This window comes from Salvelinus sp. IW2-2015, linkage group LG23, assembly GCF_002910315.2.
Source record: "Salvelinus sp. IW2-2015 linkage group LG23, ASM291031v2, whole genome shotgun sequence".
Classification (NCBI taxonomy): domain Eukaryota; kingdom Metazoa; phylum Chordata; class Actinopteri; order Salmoniformes; family Salmonidae; genus Salvelinus; species Salvelinus sp. IW2-2015.
The window spans coordinates 21,121,514-21,131,701 of record NC_036863.1 but is presented as its reverse complement, the minus strand read 5'-3'; the positions used below and the strand labels follow the sequence as shown (position 1 = coordinate 21,131,701).

General features: G+C 46.2%; 1 protein-coding gene across 1 annotated transcript in view; it reads left to right on the top strand.

The window, feature by feature from the left end:
* The first annotated feature begins 6,984 nt into the window (after positions 1-6,984).
* LOC111950091 (delta-sarcoglycan-like) overlaps positions 6,985-10,188 on the top strand; it is a 100,667-nt gene continuing 97,463 nt past the window's right edge. The window contains exon 1 of the mRNA XM_023967444.2: positions 6,985-7,074. The gene's annotated coding sequence lies outside the window, so the exon portion shown is untranslated. The remainder of the gene's footprint in view (positions 7,075-10,188) is intronic.

Here is a 10,188-nt window from a genome sequence, read left to right as displayed (position 1 = left end):
GGCTCCCTTGAGCACCGAGCCTGCCCAACCTTACCTGGTTGAATACTCCCCGTCGCCCGACCAGTGCGGGGAGGTGGAATAACCCGCACCGGGCTATGTAGGCGAACCGGGGACACCATGCGTAAGGCTGGTGCCATGTAAGCCGGCCCGAGGAGACGCACTGGAGACCAGACGCGTTGAGCCGGCCTCATGACACCTGGCTCAATGCCCAATCTAGCCCTACCAGTGCGGGGAGGTGGAATAAACCGCACCGGGCTATGCACACGTACAGGAGACACGTGCGCTCTACTGCGTAACACGGTGTTCGCCCGTACTCCCGCTCTCCACGGTTAGCCTGTGAAGTGGGCGCAGGTCTCCTACCTGCCCTTGACCCACTACCTCTTAGCCCCCCAAGAAATTTTTGGGTAGTACTCACAGGCTTTTCGGGCTTCCGTGCTAGACGCGTCCCCTCATAACGCCGGTTTTGGGCTTGATTCTCCGGCCTCCAGCCTTGCTTCCTTGCTGCCTCCTCATATCGCCACCTCTCAGCTTTAGCTGCCTCCAGCCCTCTTTGGGGCGGCGATATTCTCCTGGCTGCGCCCAGGGTCCTTTGCCTTCTAGGTCTTCCTCCATGTCCATTTCTCCAAATAATTCAGCTCTCCTGTTGTTGCTGCTTGGTCCTGGATTGGTGGGTGGTTCTGTAACGGTGTTCCTTGTATAGTGTGAGAGTAGTGATTCGACCAAGGCGCAGCGTTGTGATATGACATGATATTTATTTAAACAAGACGAAAACAAACTATACTAGACTAACTAACAAAACAATAAACGATGTAGACAGACCTGGACGACGAACTTACATGAAACACGAAGAACGCAATAACAGGAAAACTGACTACATAAAACGAACAAACAAACAAAACCGAAAACAGTCCCGTGTGGCGTAACATACAGACACTGACACAGGAGACAACCACCCACAACAAACAGTGTGAAAACACCTACCTTAATATGACTCTCAATCAGAGGAAATGACAACCACCTGCCTCTAATTGAGAGCCATATCAGGTCACCCTTTAAACCACATAGAAACAGAAAACATAGACTGCCCACCCAAACTCACGTCCTGACCAACTAACACATACAAAACTAACAGAAAACAGGTCAGGAACGTGACAATATCTAAGTTTCATAGATTAAGTTGCTATGTAGCAACTTAATCTATGACTTTTCCCAGCAAGTATTTTGCGTCAAGTGAGTGTGCTGTCATGTTTAATAAAAACACTAACTTACCCTGACACATATTCCTATGAATACCCAATTGTGAGTACTTACTTTGTTACTTCTTGTAGCTGCATCCTCCCACAATTCTCTTGAAAAAGCTTACAGGTATTTTGCTCAATCTAACAATTCTCAATTTACATCAACAACATAGCTCAGGCAGTAGGAAGCTCTCTCATCCATTTATATGCAGATGATACAGTCTTATACTCAGCTGGCCCCTCCCTGGAATTTGTGATAAACGCTCTACAACAAAGCTTTCTTAGTGTCCAACAAGCTTCCTCTGCCCTTAACCTTGTTCTGAACACCTCCAAAACAAAGGTCATGTGGTTTGGTAAGAAGAATGCCCCTCTCCCCACAGGTGTGATTACTACTAATAAAATGAGCCCTTAATTGATCATTTCCAAATATAAGTGGAGTAATGGTAGAAGGTCACCACGAAAGTAGCCCCAGGTGAGAAGTGGTCAAGTTGCGAGAGTCTGTCTATCAGAACCTGATCTATTTGCAGGACCACTCAAAAGAGGTGACTTTCAATCCCCAGCAATTACTCCAGTAAATGAATCAAACGCTGTGAGTGATCATAACCAACAGCAGAGCCAAAGGGCCTGCAGGACAAGTGTTGAAGAAACCTAGCTAGTTAGCTTAGCTGGCTAGCCCAGATGTTTAACTAGCTAGTTTAGCTATAAACAGGAAGATTGGTTGGAATGTAATAATAGTCTGTCACTTGATTCCAATAGTCAGCTAATCAAATCAAATCAAATGTTATGTCACATGCGCCGAATACAACAAGTGTAGACCTTACAGTGAAATGCTTACTTACAAGCCCTTAATCAACAATGCTTTAAGAAGTTTTAAGGGAAAAAAAGTGTTAAGTAAAAAATGTAATATAGAAAATGAAAGCAAACAAATAATTAAACACCCCCTGTACCAGAACGGGTACCCCCTCTACTGGTACAGGGGTACCAGTACAAAGTCAATGTGTAGGGGCACCGGTTAGTCGAGGTAAGTGAGGTAATATGAACATGTAGGTAGAGTTAAAGTGACTATGCATAGATTATGAACAGAGAGAAGCAGCAGCATAAAAATGGGGTCTGGGTAGCCATTTGATTAGCTGTTCAGGAGCCTTATGGCTTGGGGGTAGAAGCTGTTAAGAAGCGTTTTGGACCTAGACCTGGCGCTATGGTGCCGCTTGCTGTGCGGTAGCAGAGAGAACTGTCTATGACTAGGGTGGCTGGAGTCTTTGACAATTTTTAGGGCCTTTCTCTGGTCCTGGATGGCAGGAAGCTTGGCCCCAGGAGGCCGAGCAGTTGCCATACCAGGCGGTGATGCAACCAGTCAGGATGATCTCAATGGTGCAGCTGTAGAACCTTTTGAGGATCTGAGGACCCATGCCAAATCTTTTAAGTCTCCTGAGAGGGAATAGGCTTTGTCGTGCCCTCTTCACTACTGTCTTAGTGTGTTTGGACCATGACCATTTGTTGGTGATGTGGACACCAAGGAATTTGAAGCTCTCAACTGTTCCACTACAGCCCGTCGATGAGAATGGGGGCGTGCTCGGCCCTCCTTTTCCTGTAGTCCACAATCATCTCCTTTGTCTTGGTCACATTGAGGGAGAGGTTGTTGTCCTGGCACCACACGGCCAGGTCTCTGACCTCCTCCTTATAGTCTGTCTCACCGTTGTCGGTGATCAGGCCTACCACTGTTGTGTCATTGGCAAACTTGATGATGGTGTTGGAATCGTGCCTGGCCATCCAGTCATGCGTGAACAGGGAATACAGGAGGGTACTGAGCACACACCACTGAGGGGCCCCTGTGTTGAGGATCAGCATGACGGATGTGTTGATCCCTATCCTCACCACCTGKGGGCGGCCCGTCAGGAAGTCCAGGATTCAGTTGCAGAGGGAGGTGTTTAGTCCCAGTGTCCTTAGCTTAGTGATGAGCTTTGAGGGCACTATGGTCTTGAACGCTGAGCTGTAGTCAATGAATAGCATTCTCACATAGGTGTTCCAGGTAGAAAAAGGCAGTGTTGAGTGCAATAGAGATTGCATCATCTGTGGATCTGTTGGGGCAGTATGCAAATTGGAGTGGGTCTAGGATTTCTGGGATAATGGTGATGATGTGAGCCATGACCAGCCTTTCAAAGCACTTCATGGCTACAGACGTGAGTGCTACGGGTCGGTAGTCATTTAGGCAGGTTACCTTAGTGTTCTTGGGCACAGGGACTATGGTGGTCTCCTTGAAACATGTTGGTATTACAGACTCAGTCAAGGACTGTTTGAAAATGTCAGTGAAGACACTTACAAGTTGGTCAGCACATGCTCGGAGTACACGTCCTGGTAATCCGTCTGGCCCTGCGGCCTTGTGAATTTTGACCTGTTTAAAGGTCTTACTCACATCGGCTACGGAGGGTGTGATCACACAGTCATCCGGAACAGCTGGTGTTCTCATGCATGTTTCAGTGTTACTTGTCTAGAAGCAAGCATAGAAGTAATTTTTCAAATCAAATCAAAATGTAYTAGTCACATACACATGGTTAGCATATGTTAATGCGATTGTAGCGAATTGCTTTTGCTTCTAGTTCCGACAGTGCAGTAATATCTAACAAGTAATCTAACAATTCACCAACAACTACCTAATACACACAAATCTAAATGGATGGAATAAGAACATGTAGATATAAAAATATGGATGAGCGGTGGCCGAGCGGCATAGGCAAGGTGCAATAGATGATATAAGGTACAGTATGTACATACGAKATGAGTAATGTAAGATATGTTAACATTATTAAAGTGGCATTATAAAGTGACTAGTGATCCATTTATTAAAGTGGCCAGTGATATGTAAGCAGCAGYCTCTCTGAGTTAGTGATATTTAGCAGTCTGATGGCCTTGAGATAGAAGCTGTTTTTCAGTCTCTCGGTCCTAGCTTTGATGCACCTGTACTGAACTCGCCTTCTGGATGGTAGCGGGTTCAACAGAAAGTGGCTCGGGTGGTTGTTGTCCTTGATTATCTTTTTGGCCTTCCTGAGACATCGGGTGCTGTAGGTGTCTTGGAGGGCAGGTAGTTTACCCCCGGTGATGCATTGTGCAGACCACACCACCCTCTGGAGAGCCTTGTGGTTGAGGGCGGTGCAGTTGCCGTACCAGGCGGGGATACAGCCCGACAGGATGCTCTCGATTATGCATCTGTAAAAGTTTGTCAAGGTTTTAGGTGACAAGCCAAATTTCTTCAGCCTCCTAAGGTTGAAGAGGCGCTATTGCACCTTCTTCACCACACTGTTTGTGTGGGTGGACCATGTCAGTTTGTCTGTGATGTGTACCCCGAGGAACTAAACACTGTCCACCTTCTCCACTACTGTCCCTTCAATGTGGGTGGGAGGGTGCTCTGCTGTTTCCTGAAGTCCACGATTATCTCCTTTTTTTCGCTCGTCTGGTAGGTTTGTGTCATTGGGCAACTCACGGCTGTGCTTCCCTTTGTAGTCTGTAATTGTTTGCAATGAGCAAACGAGCATCGGCGCTGGTGTAGTACGATTCAATCTTAGTCCTCTATTGAAGCTTTGCCTGTTTGATGGTCCGTCGGAGGGTATAGCGGGATTTCTTAAAAGCTTCCAGGCTAGAGTCCTTGAAAGTGGCAGCTCTACCCTTTAGCTTAGTGCGGAWGTTGCCTGTAATCCATGGCTTCTGATTGGGGTATGTACGTACGGTCACTGTGGGGACGATGTCATCGATGCACTTATTGATGAAGCCAGTGACTGATGTGGTGTACTCCTCAATACCATCGGAAGAATCCCGGAACATATTCCAGTCTGTGCTAGAAAAACAGTCCTGTAGCTTAGCATCTGCTTCATCTGACCACTTTCTTATTGACTGAGTCACTGGTGCTTCCTGCTTTAGTTTTTGCTTGTATTAGGTAGAACAGATTTGAGTTTCCCTGCATTAAACTCCCCGGCCACTAGGAGCGCCGCCTCTGCATGAGCATTTTCCAGTTTGCTTCTTGCAGTATACAGCTCATTGTATTGCACTCGGTCTTAGTTCACTTAGTTAATCTTTTGACATGTTCTGTTCATGTAATACAGTATCTCTATGATCAGACAATTATCTATCCTTTCAATATTGTTATGACGTGACCCATAATACCATCTTTGATGACTTGTGAAATCTTACTCATAATGGTGTTACAAATAATCAGGGAATTAAGGTCCTATATTTCAGAAGTAGAGCATGTGTTTGGAAAGGAGAGAGAGCAGTGAATGTTGTTGGTGGAAGAATGAATTGTCGTATATTTATTCATGATGACATCTGTGTCACAATCCATATTTACCAAGGCTGCTTGTGTTTGGACCAGCTCTAAATCCTGTCGATGGAATATCACTCTAATTGGTCGTTTTCAAACCCATATCAAAATAAAAAATGAGCCCTGGAAGGATTCACTGTCAATTCGAGCTTAGATATTCATATAACAGGTTGGGGAATTGTCTCAGAGGTGAGATTCACACAACAACACAACAAAGCCAGGAGTAAGCCAAAGCTTTAACCTTTCTGAAATTCACCAATGCTCTTGTTTTGATGTTCTATCTCTCCAACATAAAAAATGGTTCCAAAAGGGTTCTTTGACTGTCCCCATGGGATAACCCTTTTTCGTTCCAGGTAGAACCCTTTTTGGTTCCATTTAACCCAAATGGGTACTACCTGGAACCAAAAATGGTTATTCAAAGGGTTCTTCTATTGGGACAGCCGAAGAACCCTTTTAGGTTCTAGATGGGACCTTTTTTTCAAAGATTGTTTTCCCCTTCACAGCTTCTTCTTGGAATCTTTAAACATTTCTTTAAAACAGCAATGATAACTCCCCAGATGTACTGTATTAAAACTGTAGGCTACATCTCCATATGCAAGTCGAGAAGCATTGTGTCTCGTGCTGCAGGCTTATTAGGGATTTCCCTTTATCGATAAAAAAAATCATGAACCCAAGCAGCTGAAGCTCCACACCACCACCAACAACAACACCATGCATTCCCTGGTGTCTGTGGGCTGTCTTCACTGACCACTTATTAAGATGCTGGATGGGCCGTGCCTGTTAAACAATGATTACTATTATTCATCAGCTCTGACCACGCTGTGGCTGGGAGGGGGAGTAAAAGAAAGTGCTGTGTAGGAGAACCTTTGTGGTTATTTCCTCCCTTGCTGGACGGACTGGCAGGCCGCAGCATATTAAGAGGAGGAGTGGAATGTTTTTTTTCCCCTTCTCTTTTTACAGTCCTTCTTTTCTTTCAGAGATAGATACCCCTCCCACCCTCAAAGATCACAACACACACACACCACACACACACACACACACAACACCACACACTACACACACACACACACACACACACACACACACACACACACAGCCCTGCCTGTAACTTCCCACATGTGTCTGGGTTTCTAAATCTGTAACTCAGCACTAGAAGCCAGTGTGGTGCAGAATCTCCAGTCCCCACCAGTAGCACAGCAGAGCGGAGTAGAGTAGCCTCCAACTTAACCTAACATAGCAGGCGTAAAAAGAGCCTCCAATGAGATGGCTGGGATAACAGAGTGCGCGTAGTGTACAGGAAATACCTCACGACTTGGGCAGGGACTTGGCTGGGGAGTGTGTTATTGGAAAAGCTGACAAGGGGGCTGTCTGGAGTCTGTCAGAGGAGGCCTCATGCAACTTTTTAAGAGGAGCTCAATCTCCTTTTATCTGCCTGACACTCCCTGACTTAGTGAGAGCTCACTGAGAGCCCTGAGAGAGAAAGAGAGAGAGAGATAGGAGAAGGAGAGAAAGACAGAGGGAGAGGTAAGTTTAGTTTTCGCTCAGTTCCTGTCCTTTGTTTTAGGGGGACATTTAAGTTTCCTACTCATAACTGTTGACTGGTGGGAGAGGGAGTATGCATGGAGAAGCCTGTTCTTTACTTAAAACACTATTGCATCATTGTTCTGAAGAAACTAAACACATTTTGCCTTTATCTTTTGAAAATAGTATTTTTAGTTTAGTCTCAGTAGCTCTCTGTTTTTGCTTTAGGTTTTTCCCGTTCACAAAAGTATATTTTAGAACCGCTGTTTACGGAGACCTCTGGACTGAGGCTGGAAATGAATGTGTTGCCAGGAGAAGTTACGAAGGTGGAAAGCCACAACTATTTAATAAAAATGAATTGCAAAAAAGATTTCCAAGGGAGTTGATCTGTAACCCTCGCGGCTGCTAGCGAGTGAACGCTGGGGCTGACCGGCCCACTTCCCCATATCAGTCCTGTCGGCATCACATTTGGTTTCAATTACTTTGCCCCTCTGGGATACGTGTTGCTATAAATAAGTAACAACGCACTTACTGTGGAAAGAGTTCAGACAGCAGCAGCCTTACTGTTCTGGGGGCCTACTGAGAGGGGCTACATACTTTATATTGACTAGTTTCAGCAGGGTAGGAGGGGGTTGTGGCTACTGGTATGTCTATGTATAGCCTATGTGTATTGGCAGGGTTAGGAGGGGTGGTCTTTGGCAAGACTCTTCCCAAAATAGTGTTGTGAACAACAGCTGCTGTGTGTCCATGGGGACAGTACTAAWCCCTGATATAGCAGTAAGGATCCAAGCAGGTGTTGAGTGTTTATTCGCATTGTTGATATTTCCTGTGACCTCGTGAGTCATAAGCAGAGCGGCCGGTGTTAGGAATCCAAGAGGAGGCAGGATATGTAGATATTTTCTCAGAGAGAGAAAAACACAGTCAACTGAGATGACAGAGATGGGGACATTACTGTTATTCATTCTGTATAAAGCCACTGAATAAAATCACCCACATATTCCTACTGGACACACTCACACAATATATCACTCACTTTCTCTTTGAACATCCATACACATGTGAACACCTATTTTTGGCTCTCACATGTACAGCACTGTCATGTATTGTATGTTCTGTATGTACATTCACACATGCACAGTATTTCCTTAATGCGCAGTCTCAGCTGTGCATTGCAAACTATTGTGCATTTTACTGTGACTTCCTGCATTTCTGTGAGCACACAAGCCAAATAGAAGGTGTCCATTCCTCTGCATCAGATGTGAATGGAAGGCCTATGAGATTCAACAGGTCCTCTCCAGTCTGCCCCAGAGATGGAGTTTACTGAAAATGTCTGAGTTTTTCTCACAAGGATCTATGCCAAGGCTCAGTATATAACACAGACACACTTCAAAGGGAGAGCTCCTTCTCATCTGCTTAAAATCTAGCTCGACTGTGCAGTGATGTTTTCTATGCTCACTGGAAACCAGAGTGCGAGAGAGAGAGATGAGAGACGAGAGAGAAAGAGAAAAGAGAGAGGGAAAAGTGAGAGAGAGATTGAGAGGGAGAGGTGAGAGGGAGAGATGCAGAGTAATGCTGAGTGATAATGTGCGGAATAGGCTTTTTAATAGGAGCCACTTGATCAGTGGTGTAGTGCTATTTTTATTTTAGGTTAGGGAGCAAAAATGTCTTTAAAAATTGTACCAACAGATGTAGCCAATTGAATAGCCTAGCATTATAGCTTATTAACACGGCTCAGGCTGAGACCCAGATGCAGACACAGGAGGCAGATAGTACGAGTCTCAGAGTTTATTACAGTACAAGGGGCAGGCAATCGGTAGGTCAAGGCAGGAATAGAGTCGTAATCCAAATCAGAGTCAGGCAGGTGCAGGATCAGGGACAGGCAGAAAGGTCAGAACTGGAATTTTTGGAAAAGCAAAAACTAAAGCACAGGACAACACGGTAACACGCTGGTAGGACTAGACGGGACGAAACGAACTGGCAACAGGCAAGCAGAATACGCAGGTATAAATACACGAGGTAATGGCAGACACCTGGTGGGGGTTGGAGACAATCACTAGACAGGTGAAACAGATCAAGGTGTGACACCTGGCGTCCTACCCTGGGACATACCTGGTTGACCGAGGTGTAGACGGTGGAAGTTCACAACGAGGGCTCGGACCAGGATATTAATGGTGGGGACCCAACTCCGGGCCATAACCCTCCCAATCAACCAGGTACTGGAATCCACTGCCTGGTAACAGGACATAAAGGGYTGTGAGATAGGGGTTTAATTCTAGATACATGGAAAGTGGGATGTACATGGAGCGTGCGAGACAACAGAAGGCCAGCTGCAGAGGTACCTGGAGATGGTTTTGAGAAGAACGGCCCCGGCTGTCTTCCAGGTATTACGACAGCGAAAGACGAACATCTGGGCAGAAGGTGTGCTGACCTCTTCCTCTTGTTCTGGTAAGAGTGGGGGCTGATATCCCAAGGAACACCCAAAAGGCAAGAGACCAGTACCAGAACAGGGAAGGGTGTTGGAGGCATATTCCACCCACACGAGTTGCTGGCTCCAGGTGGTSCGATTGGTGGAGACGAGGCAACAAAGAGTCATCTCCAGGTACTGATTGGCTCGCTCCGACTGGCTGCTAGACTGGGGATGAAAACTAGAGGACAGGCTGGCCGATGACCCAATGAGGGTGCAGAACACCTTTCAGAACCGGGATGAGAACTGAGGACCGCGATTGGACCATGTCGACCGGAAGTCCATGGATCCGGAAGACGTGCTGCACCATGAGCTGGGCCGTCTCCTTAGTTGAGGGCAACTTAGGAAGGGGCATAAAATGGGTGGCTTTGAAAAACCTATTCACCGCCGTAAGGATGGTGGTGTTGCCATCTGAAGCAGGGAGACCCGTGACAAAGTCCAAGGATATATGGAACCATGGGTGGTGAGGAACAGGGAGTGGTTGAAGGAGCCTTGCAGGTTCTTATGGTCCATCCACACCAAGAATGGATGTTGTGCCCCTTCTAACCAGTGCCTCCACTCCTCCAACGTCATCTTAAGATGATGGGAAAGGAAGGCTCAGGAATGCAGCTTCTGGTTCTGGGCAGAATGCTGGGACAGGACAGCCCCCCCCC